The sequence below is a fragment of the Limulus polyphemus genome, unplaced genomic scaffold, assembly GCF_000517525.1.
Source record: "Limulus polyphemus unplaced genomic scaffold, Limulus_polyphemus-2.1.2 Scaffold745, whole genome shotgun sequence".
NCBI lineage: Eukaryota > Metazoa > Arthropoda > Merostomata > Xiphosura > Limulidae > Limulus > Limulus polyphemus.
This window is the reverse complement of record NW_013666355.1, coordinates 438,148-448,819: the sequence shown is the minus strand read 5'-3', so window position 1 is coordinate 448,819 and position 10,672 is coordinate 438,148. Positions and strand designations below refer to the sequence as shown.

At 33.6% G+C, this 10,672-nt stretch overlaps 1 protein-coding gene across 1 annotated transcript in view; it reads left to right on the top strand.

Moving 5' to 3' along the window:
• The first annotated feature begins 218 nt into the window (after positions 1–218).
• Positions 219–10,672, top strand: part of LOC106460305 (gamma-tubulin complex component 4-like) — a 33,907-nt gene continuing 23,453 nt past the window's right edge. The window contains exon 1 of the mRNA XM_022387003.1: positions 219–441. The gene's annotated coding sequence lies outside the window, so the exon portion shown is untranslated. The remainder of the gene's footprint in view (positions 442–10,672) is intronic.

Genomic DNA, 10,672 nt, shown 5'->3' with positions numbered 1-10,672 from the left:
TTCAGTTATATCTGTGAGTCACCAAAAAAGTTATAGATATAAAACTAACAAGCTTTTAGATATTAATGTTTTCTGTTTTAAGTTGTATATTTTAAATGTTTGATTGATTTTTGTTTAAGAATATTAATCTAATAAATATGATTACTCTCTGTTTATAATTATTGAACTTATGTTAGCTGTGGTTGTTTTTTATTTGAAATTACTGTATTGTTATATGTGGCTGTTTTTTTGTTTAAAATTATTCTTATTTAGATGTGATTGTTTGCATTTTTATTATTACTGAACTACAAAATATAATGTTTTTTGTATTGTTGTTAATGGAAACCTTTCACCAGAACCAGAGAAAGTTGATGAAGTTGAGATAGGATGGTGTAACATAGGCTTGTCGTATGAAGTTACATGGCCTCTCCATGTTTTGTTGACTCCTACAATATTAGAAAGGTAGGATCTTTTAAAGCTTATGTTTTTTGTAATAACATATGTTAAAACTAAATTCATATTTTGAAATATTATATGTATTTGGTATTGAAGTCAATATCAAGTACATGTGAAAGTTGCTTGACTTATGTGTATTAGGTATTAGTCAATGCCAAGTATGTGTGAATGTTAGTTGACTTAAGTATTTGGTATTGAAGTCAGTACTAAGTACACGTGAAAGTTCCTTGACTTATATGTATCAGATATTAAAGTCAATACCAAGTGCATGTAAAAGTTGCTTGATTTATATGTATTAAGTATTAAAGTCAGTACTGAGTACATGTGAAAGTTGCTTGACCTATGTGTATTAGGTATTAAAGTTAATACTGATTGTCTGTGAAATTTTAATAATGAGGAACCCACTTTTTAGAAAATGAAGTTTGGAAATGGCTTGAATGGGTAGTGAAAGAAACTGTTATAAATGTACAATATTTTAATAAGCTTTCATCATCATCAGGCACCTGATGATTGCCTGAACTGTGTACATGTAGAAACTTTTTGATTTTTGAAGTTTTGTTATTTTTTGCTCCTAATATATATCTGAACTGAGTAAAGTTGCTTAACTTCAGATATTTTACTGTTTTAAGCTTCAAATGCTATAAAAAACACAACAGGATTAATTACAGCTTATGACTAGTGGAGGGTGAAGTTTTAGTCACAGATGTGTGACAAATATCTTACAAATTTGATCTGTTTTCAGATTTCTGTGTATGCTAAAGAAAATGAAGTATTATCCCAGAAAAATCATCTGCATTTTTATGTTGTATTAATTATCTTATTAATATAATTGAATAATTAGAGTTGTTTAAACATTTGTTTAACAACAAGTTAGCGCTTGGAATGGTCTATTCTTTCATTGGGGTGTGTGTCTATGAGGGGCAGACTAGTTTCAGAGAATTCCACTCCTCATCAGTGACGCTAGACACTACCACCAATAAAATATCAGACCAAACCAAGCCTTCATACTAGTGAGATATCGAAAATCAAGTGAGTGTAAATTGGTGAGTGTAAAACGCGTAAATACAACAGTTTGATCTTATTAATATGTTTCAAAAAGAAAATAAATTTAGAATCCTAAAAGTAGTAAATTAATTTATACATATCAAAAGTTTCAAAAATAACAGTAAATTGAAGCTTATCCTAAGGATCTAGAAAATTGATATGTACATATCTTAATGGGAAAGAAAGGTGTCAACAATGTTTTTAATAAATCTCAGTTTTGGGAATTTTTAACTTTATTTATCTTTCTTTCTTGCATTTAAAGAATCATTGTGTAAATGTTTTAATTACATAACAATACTTAGGGCTGCAATACAATATGCTGTAACGTCAGACTGAAGTCAATGAAGCACATTCCACCTTACATTTTAAAGAAATTTTTTGTTTTATTTTAAATTACTATCTGAAGGATTCAGAAGAAAAACTTACAACAGGCATCTGTTTCAATTTGTTGGTTAGTTATAGGATTAAAACTTACAACCTATGACAGGGATATAAATAACTCCAAAAACGTAAAGGAAATATATTTTTAAGTTGTTCCCAACCAAATGAAGGACACAGTTGAAATCAAGAGTATATCTTATGAATACAGTTTTATTCATTGAATCCAGTTAATGAATAAGTTGTATTTCCCATATACTAATAGTTACAATTATGGAACATGAGTAACATCAGAGAAAGGTTTTGAACTTGATCAATAGTGCTTCATCTTGAAGTCTAACTCCTGAAGAGCCATAATTTAGAAGGTAATCATTCCCTGTAGGTTTAAAATACCACATGCCTCTTCAATTAATAGTGGTTAACTCACTTTATGAATTTAATTCCGAGGAAGTTATGGTTGTACTACTTGGTGAAAATTACTAATGCAAAGAGTTCCTTTATCTGTCGTACAATACTTTTACTGAAATTGGTTCAAGACTTTGCTGAAATCAACTACTGTCTTCTTCTTTTTGGAGTTTGTTATAGTATATTACTTCATTGATTTCCAGGATAAATGAAGCTTATACATTCAAATAAAATATAACTGTGCTTGGCCTAATATATCTGTAATTGCTGGAATGATGAAACTCATACTTGTTCTCTAGAAATGAGTGTTCAACTTTGTTAATACAAAGTGGGGTGAAACCAAAGTGTTAAAACCAATAACAGTTTTTACAGTCACATTTGCAAAGATTTACGAGCTTTTTTTTTGTTATGTATGTTTGTGTGTGTGTGGTGGGCTTTGCCCAGCTTTTGGCCACCTTGGTTTTTCCAAGATAGTTTAGTTTGACTGGCCTTAGAGATACTTTAATAGTTTCAGATTCAGCCATGCCTTTCTCTGGCATAAAAATGCTCCTACCAAATTAGTATAACATATAGTCAAAATGGAAACACTTGCTGTTATTGCACACCCATTTTTGTGAAAAGTAAAAATTTAAATTCATCTTGCATTGTTTGGAAAGCCATAAAATTTTGTAAAGTGCTTGCCACTCATATTGCCAAATTTAACTCATTTCATAGTTAATGATAAATAAAACTGTCTTAATTGGAGCTAGCCTGTCTTTTCCAAGTCTTAAACTTTCATAAGGTGCTGCCCACTATTACTGCCAAGTTTAAGTCATTCCATAATCAATCATAAAAACTTTGAAGTTAAAACATTTGCAAAAGACATACTTTAAGGTTGAACTTCTTTCATCTTTATTCACATTGCAAGAGATCATGGCTAACCAAGTAAAACTTTAAGTATTTTGAGATACTGTACTGTATATAGGATACCTAAAATTAATTGTAAAATGCAAACAGAATTTTATAAGAGCTTTCTAATGAAATAAATAAAGCTTATATCTGTAAATCCCAAATTTGAAAAAGATATTCCTTAATCAGAACTTTCTTAAAAACATGTTAACCAGAGGATATTAATTTTCTTTACCTTATTGTTCATATTGACTAGTTTTGTAGGTACTGTCTAATGTTACACAAATATTTTTACTCAAACCTCACATACATAGAAGTTTATGCCTCAAAAAAGGAAGGGCTGAATTGAAGTCCTAAAAATTTGCTTGATTCACACCAGAATGAACTTCCTGAATATGTGATAAGAAAAGGCAGCATCACTCACTATAAACTTGCCCAAGGCTCACTACTAAAAAGAAAAAGTAAGAGATGTGAAGATTAGAGAATACTATAACTTTACAGAGAAAAGATAATAACATACCCAGGAAAACTTTCAACCAATTTTGACAAAATTATTGCACAGAAAGATCAACAGTGCAACATAAACTACATAAAAGCAAGTTTATAGTATTGGGTGACCAGACATGACCAAAAAAACTTGTGTATTTCTAAACCACGAGAGAAAGACCACTCAACAGATTATTCCATTTATGGCTCTGCAGAATTTAGACTTCCAAGATCAAGCATCATTCACATTAAAATCAATATGGACTTGAAAGTTCATTATGTCTTCATATAATTTACCTTCTAACAGTCGAAAAAACATTGAGGCCCAGTGAAAGAGTTGATAATCCATCATACATTGATCAAAATCCATGGATATACTACATAAATAGATTGGATACCAGCTGAAATTGATAATCCTGCAAATTGTGGCTCAACTAGCCATGATATAAAAAGGGTGTTATTCAGTGGCTTAAATCATTCATCATCTGTGCCATGAAAACTAGAAAAAACAAGAGGAGAACCTTCACTTCAACATAGAGTTACCTATGGAAAGGGTAGTAATGGATATTGTAGTCCTCTTCTTTATACAGCAAGGGGTAATTAAATTATTTGATAATGGCAGACTATTTCACAAAATGTTCCAAGGTATACTCTGCTAAGATCATCATAGGTATCTTTGCTGAACAATTCATCACTAAGCCTGTTGTCCAAAATGTAGTACTAATGGACAAAAGACAGATTTTGAAAGTCAACAGCTTGCCAAGTTCTGAATTTTATCATTTTTTAAGATTAGTGAAGATTTATACTATTGTTGTCAAATGGGCTGGTGTAGAAAGTTAACAAAACTTTTGAAACATATGCTGGATAAACTTATCAAAATATAGAATTGACTAAACAGGATTACTGTCTGTTATATCCTCATGGGTTACAAAAGCTACACTTAACAGAGGGCTCCTCTCACCCTAATAGTGAAAGACCATCTGTCATGTGGATATCAGATGTAAAGTCTATTAACACTTTAGGAGGAAAACTATAAATACGTAGAAATGCCAGAATAATTTAGGTAGGATATCCAAGAGTTTGTTCAACTTCTAGGGAGCAGAGTGAATAGAGAAAAAAAGAGCCTTTAAAATGAAAGACGGATCCTGGTATCTATTCTAAACAAGGAAGTCTCTCAGCTGTGGCAAGACAGAACTCTACATTTTGCACAGAAATTTGAAACTCAACAGAAGTCAACCTGTAAAATTCATTAGACAATTTAACCAAGGGTATAGTCAAATAGCAAAGAGGATAAAAAGAAGAATTCAGGGACACTAATAGTAAGTACAAGACAAAGATAGTGGGAAGTAGAATATCTGGGATAGAGTAAATGAAATGTAAGTGGGAGGAGGAATTATTATTATTATATTAAAAACTTTAATGTATGAATGGTAAAACACAAGATATGTAATTAAAGAAGTAAGTTCTACATAGTGGTGCATAAACCATTTACCAAGAATTAATCTATTTGCAGGCTTCACTTATGAAAAATATTAGATAAATAATAAATGTTAGGAGCAGATATGGCTGTTCAAGCATACAAAATTACACTTCAAAAATTAGAATTCATCATCTACAACCAATTTTGGGAAGGTAGTTGCTTCTAATAAAACAAAAAAGCAAGGAAAGCAATTAAGAAATAAAGTAAAAATGTGGTTACTACATCTAGACTACTGGGATAGTAAATTACATTTACTTTGCAACATATTCATAACCTCAAATACTTTGAATTGGAAGAGTTTCATAATGTGAATATATATATTTTATTTTTATATGAAATTTTGATATTTAAAGAATTATGATATTTTAATGTCTGTATGCATTGAGTAGATTTTCAACTAATAGTTTGTACACTTGTAAGGTTGAATGATTTATTTGCATTGTTTTTGGCAGTAAAATAGCAGAGTTTTACATGAACTTTTGTATTGAACTGGTAGCTAGACTTAGAATATATCTTACTTTCAAATTAAAGTATGTCATAAGTGTTTTATATTAAATGTAACATAAATACTGAGAGCTTTTTAAATATTATAGTTCATTTATACCAGTGACAGCAGAAAGTTAAAAGTAATAGAAAAATATCCTTTAATTTTCTCATGGATTATTATTTATTCATTTACTCTCCACTATGCCAAGTAATATTTTTAAGTAAGGTAGAAAATCTTCCAAATGGTTTAATAATGGTTGGAGATGGCTTGAACCATTATTAGACTCAAAGTGGGTTCCTCGTCATCGAATTCCAAATGGTTTGTTTCTAACAGATTACACATGTTAATTATACTCTAGGTATTGTAAAATATGGTAGTAAATTAACAAATAATGATTTTTTAAGTTCAACTATATTTATTGTAGAAAGTATACTATAGAAGATTGTGTCAGTTATATTAAAACTATTATAGAGCCTTACCACATCATTAAAGCTCATATCTTGAGGTCTAGTCATGCTCTACCTGATGATAATGCATATTTGCACTACCCCTGCATAATAGATTCCATTGTTAAAGGCTGTCATGTCCAAAGTACACAACCCCTCCCTTTTGATTTTCCATAATACATGTAGTATATGAGGATGATAGTTTACAAGTGTGCATTTCAACAGTGTAATCACAAAGAAATCCTTAGGTATTGCATGTGACATGACTAGTACATTTTCATTTAGAATAACATGAATACCAATTTTATCTTCTAACAACTTGAGCTTTCCAATGGTGGAACCGGAAGCATAACTAGAAGTATTATCTTGGTGAACCCACACCCTGTTCACCTCATTTTCAGATGGAGATACTTCTTGATGTACATTGCATACTGTTTCCTAGAGCATATAGACAACCTTTGTTACTGAACTTTTTTGTTCTTGTATTCTTATCTGTTACAGATGCCATGTTTTGTTAACCATGGCTATGGTACAACTTGATGCATGTCTCTTTCTGAACAAATGTGGTACCTCAAATTGATCCATGTTCATATGTTTTCCAATGCCATTTTATACAAGGGATAATACTAAGTTAGAAATTCTGAATCTCTAACCTGAACACATCTTTCCGACCTAAGTGTGTGAATATTCAGAAATGGTACTCCTCTTAGGGTTATTCCCGTCATCCAGACCACTCCTTGTCGTTTTTTGCTAGTTGCTCCATATTGATTGGTTCAGTTGTGTTTCTCTCTGCTTTGGCCCTTACTGGAGCAGCAGCCCCTGCTCTTAACTCAGTCCAGGTTGCTCCTACAACAACTATGATCAGACATATTTTATACAGATGTTACCAAACTCCATCCTCACGCATGGCTTTTGTCCAGTCCTTTGCGACAGCTCAGGGACTCACTCCTCGTGTAGCATCTTTCCTTATCTGTACCATTCAGCCTTCCTCATTCACCATGTATCAGAGACATTGGTCTACCTTCAGAAGGTGGACCTTTCACCATAGCTTCCATCCTTCTATTCCTCATCTGTCCGAATTCTTTACCTGGTTGTTTGATCAGGGTTTGTCCGTGTCAGTGGTTGCTAGTTATTAGGCAACTCTGTCAAACACATTCCATTTCTCCCAATACTGTAAAGCTTTTTCCTCCCCAGTTATGTCCCTCCTTTTCCATTACTTTTGTTTTGTTTGTCTTCCACATTTTTTTGTTCTTCCAGATTAGGATCTCAGTGTGGTTCTTTATGCCCTGTCTGGTTCTCCTTTTGAACCCATTGCTGTGTCTTCCTTGTACAATTGTTCCTTTCTCCTCCTGGCATCTGGTCATCGTCATTCCGATGTTTATACCATTAATATTTCTAGTATCATTTACCATTTCTCTTATGTTATCCTTTATCCAGACTGGGCTTTTCTTCCTAAGACAGCTGTTGCCTGTAAAGGTTGTTTTGCCTTTTTTCTCATTTCCTTACTATCTATTTCCCACCTGTACTCACATTCAAGTGCAGATCATCTTCTTTGTCCTGTGCATTCCTTGCATTGTTATGTATCTAATACCACCTCTTTTCGTGGCTCCCATTTCCACATATTTATTCCCTGGAATCCTTCTGTTTCCCTGGACCTATCTTCTGTTACCCTTACTGGCTGAGTTCAGCTAGCATATTCTGACTTATCCATGGAAGGTTGCTGGCTGTTTTATCGTACCAAATCTGTCACTTAACTATGTCCTTAGCTGCTTGCATCTGTTGACCTTTGAAGGAGATCATTCAAGTGGGTATGTGGACGATTTCCCATACATTCATAGCACACTATCTGCATGATTTAACTGTCTTCCTTGATCAGGTATTGTCTTTCTCCTGTGGTAATACTCCACACATCTGTTTGCCTTTATCTGTGGTAAGTTGACCTTTTATTATTTTGTATCTTTTTCGGTTGATATACATCATATTTCAGGATCCTACCTAGTGGTGGATGTTGCCTGGTCAGATATGCTGAATTGTAGATCATTGCACTAAATTTGTATATTTTAAAATGCTCACTGTAGAGATGGGGTATTTCTGTAAGATCACTGGATGCTTTTCTGGTGTTATGTATATATATATCAAACTTTTATTATCAGTGCATTTTACATAAAGAACTGTCACTCATGGACCCACCAAACATGCTCGCTCTTTCAGCCATGGGAGCATTATAATGTGATGATCAATCACACTGTTCGTTGGTAAAAGAGTAGTCCAAGAGTTTGCAGTGGGTGGTGATGACTAGCTGCCTTCCCTCTAGTCTTTCACTGCTAAATTAGAGATGGCTGTATCTTATGCAAGGCACTTTCACTGGATGTTTTCTGCCTGGATGGACTGCACTTGGCATAATCTGAGGTATCCTAAGGTACTTTTCCTGGATGTTTTTTGGCCAGGCAGACCTCACTTGGCCTCAATATTATATATCAAAGGTGCTTCTCCTGGATGTTTTTTTTTCCCAGGCAGACTACACTTCTTGATCTAAAAATAAACTTATGCAAAGTGCTATCACTGTTGTTTTTACCCAGATGGATGACAATTGGCATAATCTGACATATCCTAAGGTACTTCCCCTAGATGTTTTTTTACCCAGGCAGACAACACTTGGCCTATATCACATTATCTGGCACCTTACTATGACTAATTATTCCTATATCACATACTGTGACCTAGTAAATATGTGGACAAATAATGCACTATCTCTTGACAATGGGCTGATTCCAAATTATCAGACAAAATTTCATCTCACTAATTATTTATGATGCTTCTCCTGGTTTTTTGTTGTTGTTGTTGTCTTAAGGGGAAGACCACTCTTGTTGCTACCAGTTTCCTTAATAAAACATCATTGGACTTGCTCCAATGTGCCCCCGGACTCTTCTCTTGGCACATACTCTTCGGTTATATACTAGACATTTTGTATCTTCACTCTGTGCTGATTCACGTCATAGTTATACTGCATTGCTCTAAAGAAAAGTACTGTACATCTTTTTCTTGAGTATGTGGTGCCTGCCTCATACATTCTGCCCTATATATATTACTGTTTCATTACTGGGCAAGGAGCTTACCTGTTCCAGAAGTAGTGCTACAGTTACAAGTGTGCCTTACTTTCTTCTTCTTCTGTTGAACCTTCACTGGCCCCTCCATCTTTTCAATTTGGGATTCTAGTTTTGGGTGAGGGGAGGTGGTACTGTTTCCCACCCTCCCTCCCCACTGTTGTGTTAGTGTTTTAGCTTATAACTGCCAACTCTCAAAAATGATGATTGTGCTGGAATAGTGGAGGGTAGTCACATGATATGCACATGTTCTGAAATGGTGTGAAAATAAAGTGGTATAATAGACTGGTGCACTATTAGTTTTCAGTGTAGGGGTTATATATCCCTTCCTCCCCAGACTCAGGGTACTTTTTTTGTATCTTCACGTGGATTTCATGGGTAGACTCCTGCCACTTCGTCTTTTCTATTTGTGTGAGTAACTATTTTCCTGCTTGAGGTTTTTCTGCTATTCCTTTACGCCTCCTCAGTTTGACCCTTATTTTGCTTTCACTTTGATTTCCCCAGATTCTCTCCTGTTTAGAGTTATCTACATATCCCCATCAGTGTTTGGGTGGACATTTCCTTAATTTTTCACTTTCACCTTGTTTCCTTTATTTAGGGGATCCCAGAGAATTATAGTTCCCAGCTACTGAAATGTTTGAATGCAAAGCTGCAGTTGATAATATATAAATCTCTCATAAACAAAATACTAAGTATTCTACACCAACCAACAAATGAAAAACATCTACAGTACAATTACATGCTGAGTTTGCATGATTTATTTCAAGGCAACTGTACTCCTACTAGCTTTAAATCGGCTTTATAAAAAATCGTAATGATTTGCTAAACCTTTCCTCTACTATGTGGCAGCAACCAGCGAGCAAATGATAAAACCAAAAACAGGGGTACAGTTCAATTTGGCTGAACCAATAAGGATCAGTGATACATCAAATTATAGGTCTGTTCATGCTCTACTGTGGCCTAGGTGGTTTCATTGGATCCAGAAGCATTTTCTATTTCAAAACTCAAAGAAACCTTTAAAACCATTTATAATTCTTTTTAGCTATTGAATTTGTAGAAGCAAAGCCCTACAATAAACTTTGTGTTGCTTATTACATAATGCATAGACTGATACATAGATATGTCTGCCCAAGTTGAACTGACAGCACGTCAAAAATGATGAATGGGGATTCTAAACTATATGTTGGCTTGGAAACAGCTTGCTGTACGTCATATCATCTGGTGTAAATAATTAAACATGTCCATTCCACATGATCAATGTAATATTGAAAAGTAGTCGAAATGCGACAAACATTAATTGTTTAATTGTGTTGAAGATTTAGTAAAACTACTAAATAATGCCATTGAATTACTAAGAGAAATAATAGTAGATTTGCTATAATAAAACCTGTGACTGAGGGAATTACTCATATTACTTTAATAGAAAACTTGCTCAATGTTGTATCCATGTTAATTAATGAACATATACACCTGGAAAAAAGTTAAGCATCCCAGTGTTTTTTTCAAGTGATTCAGATTC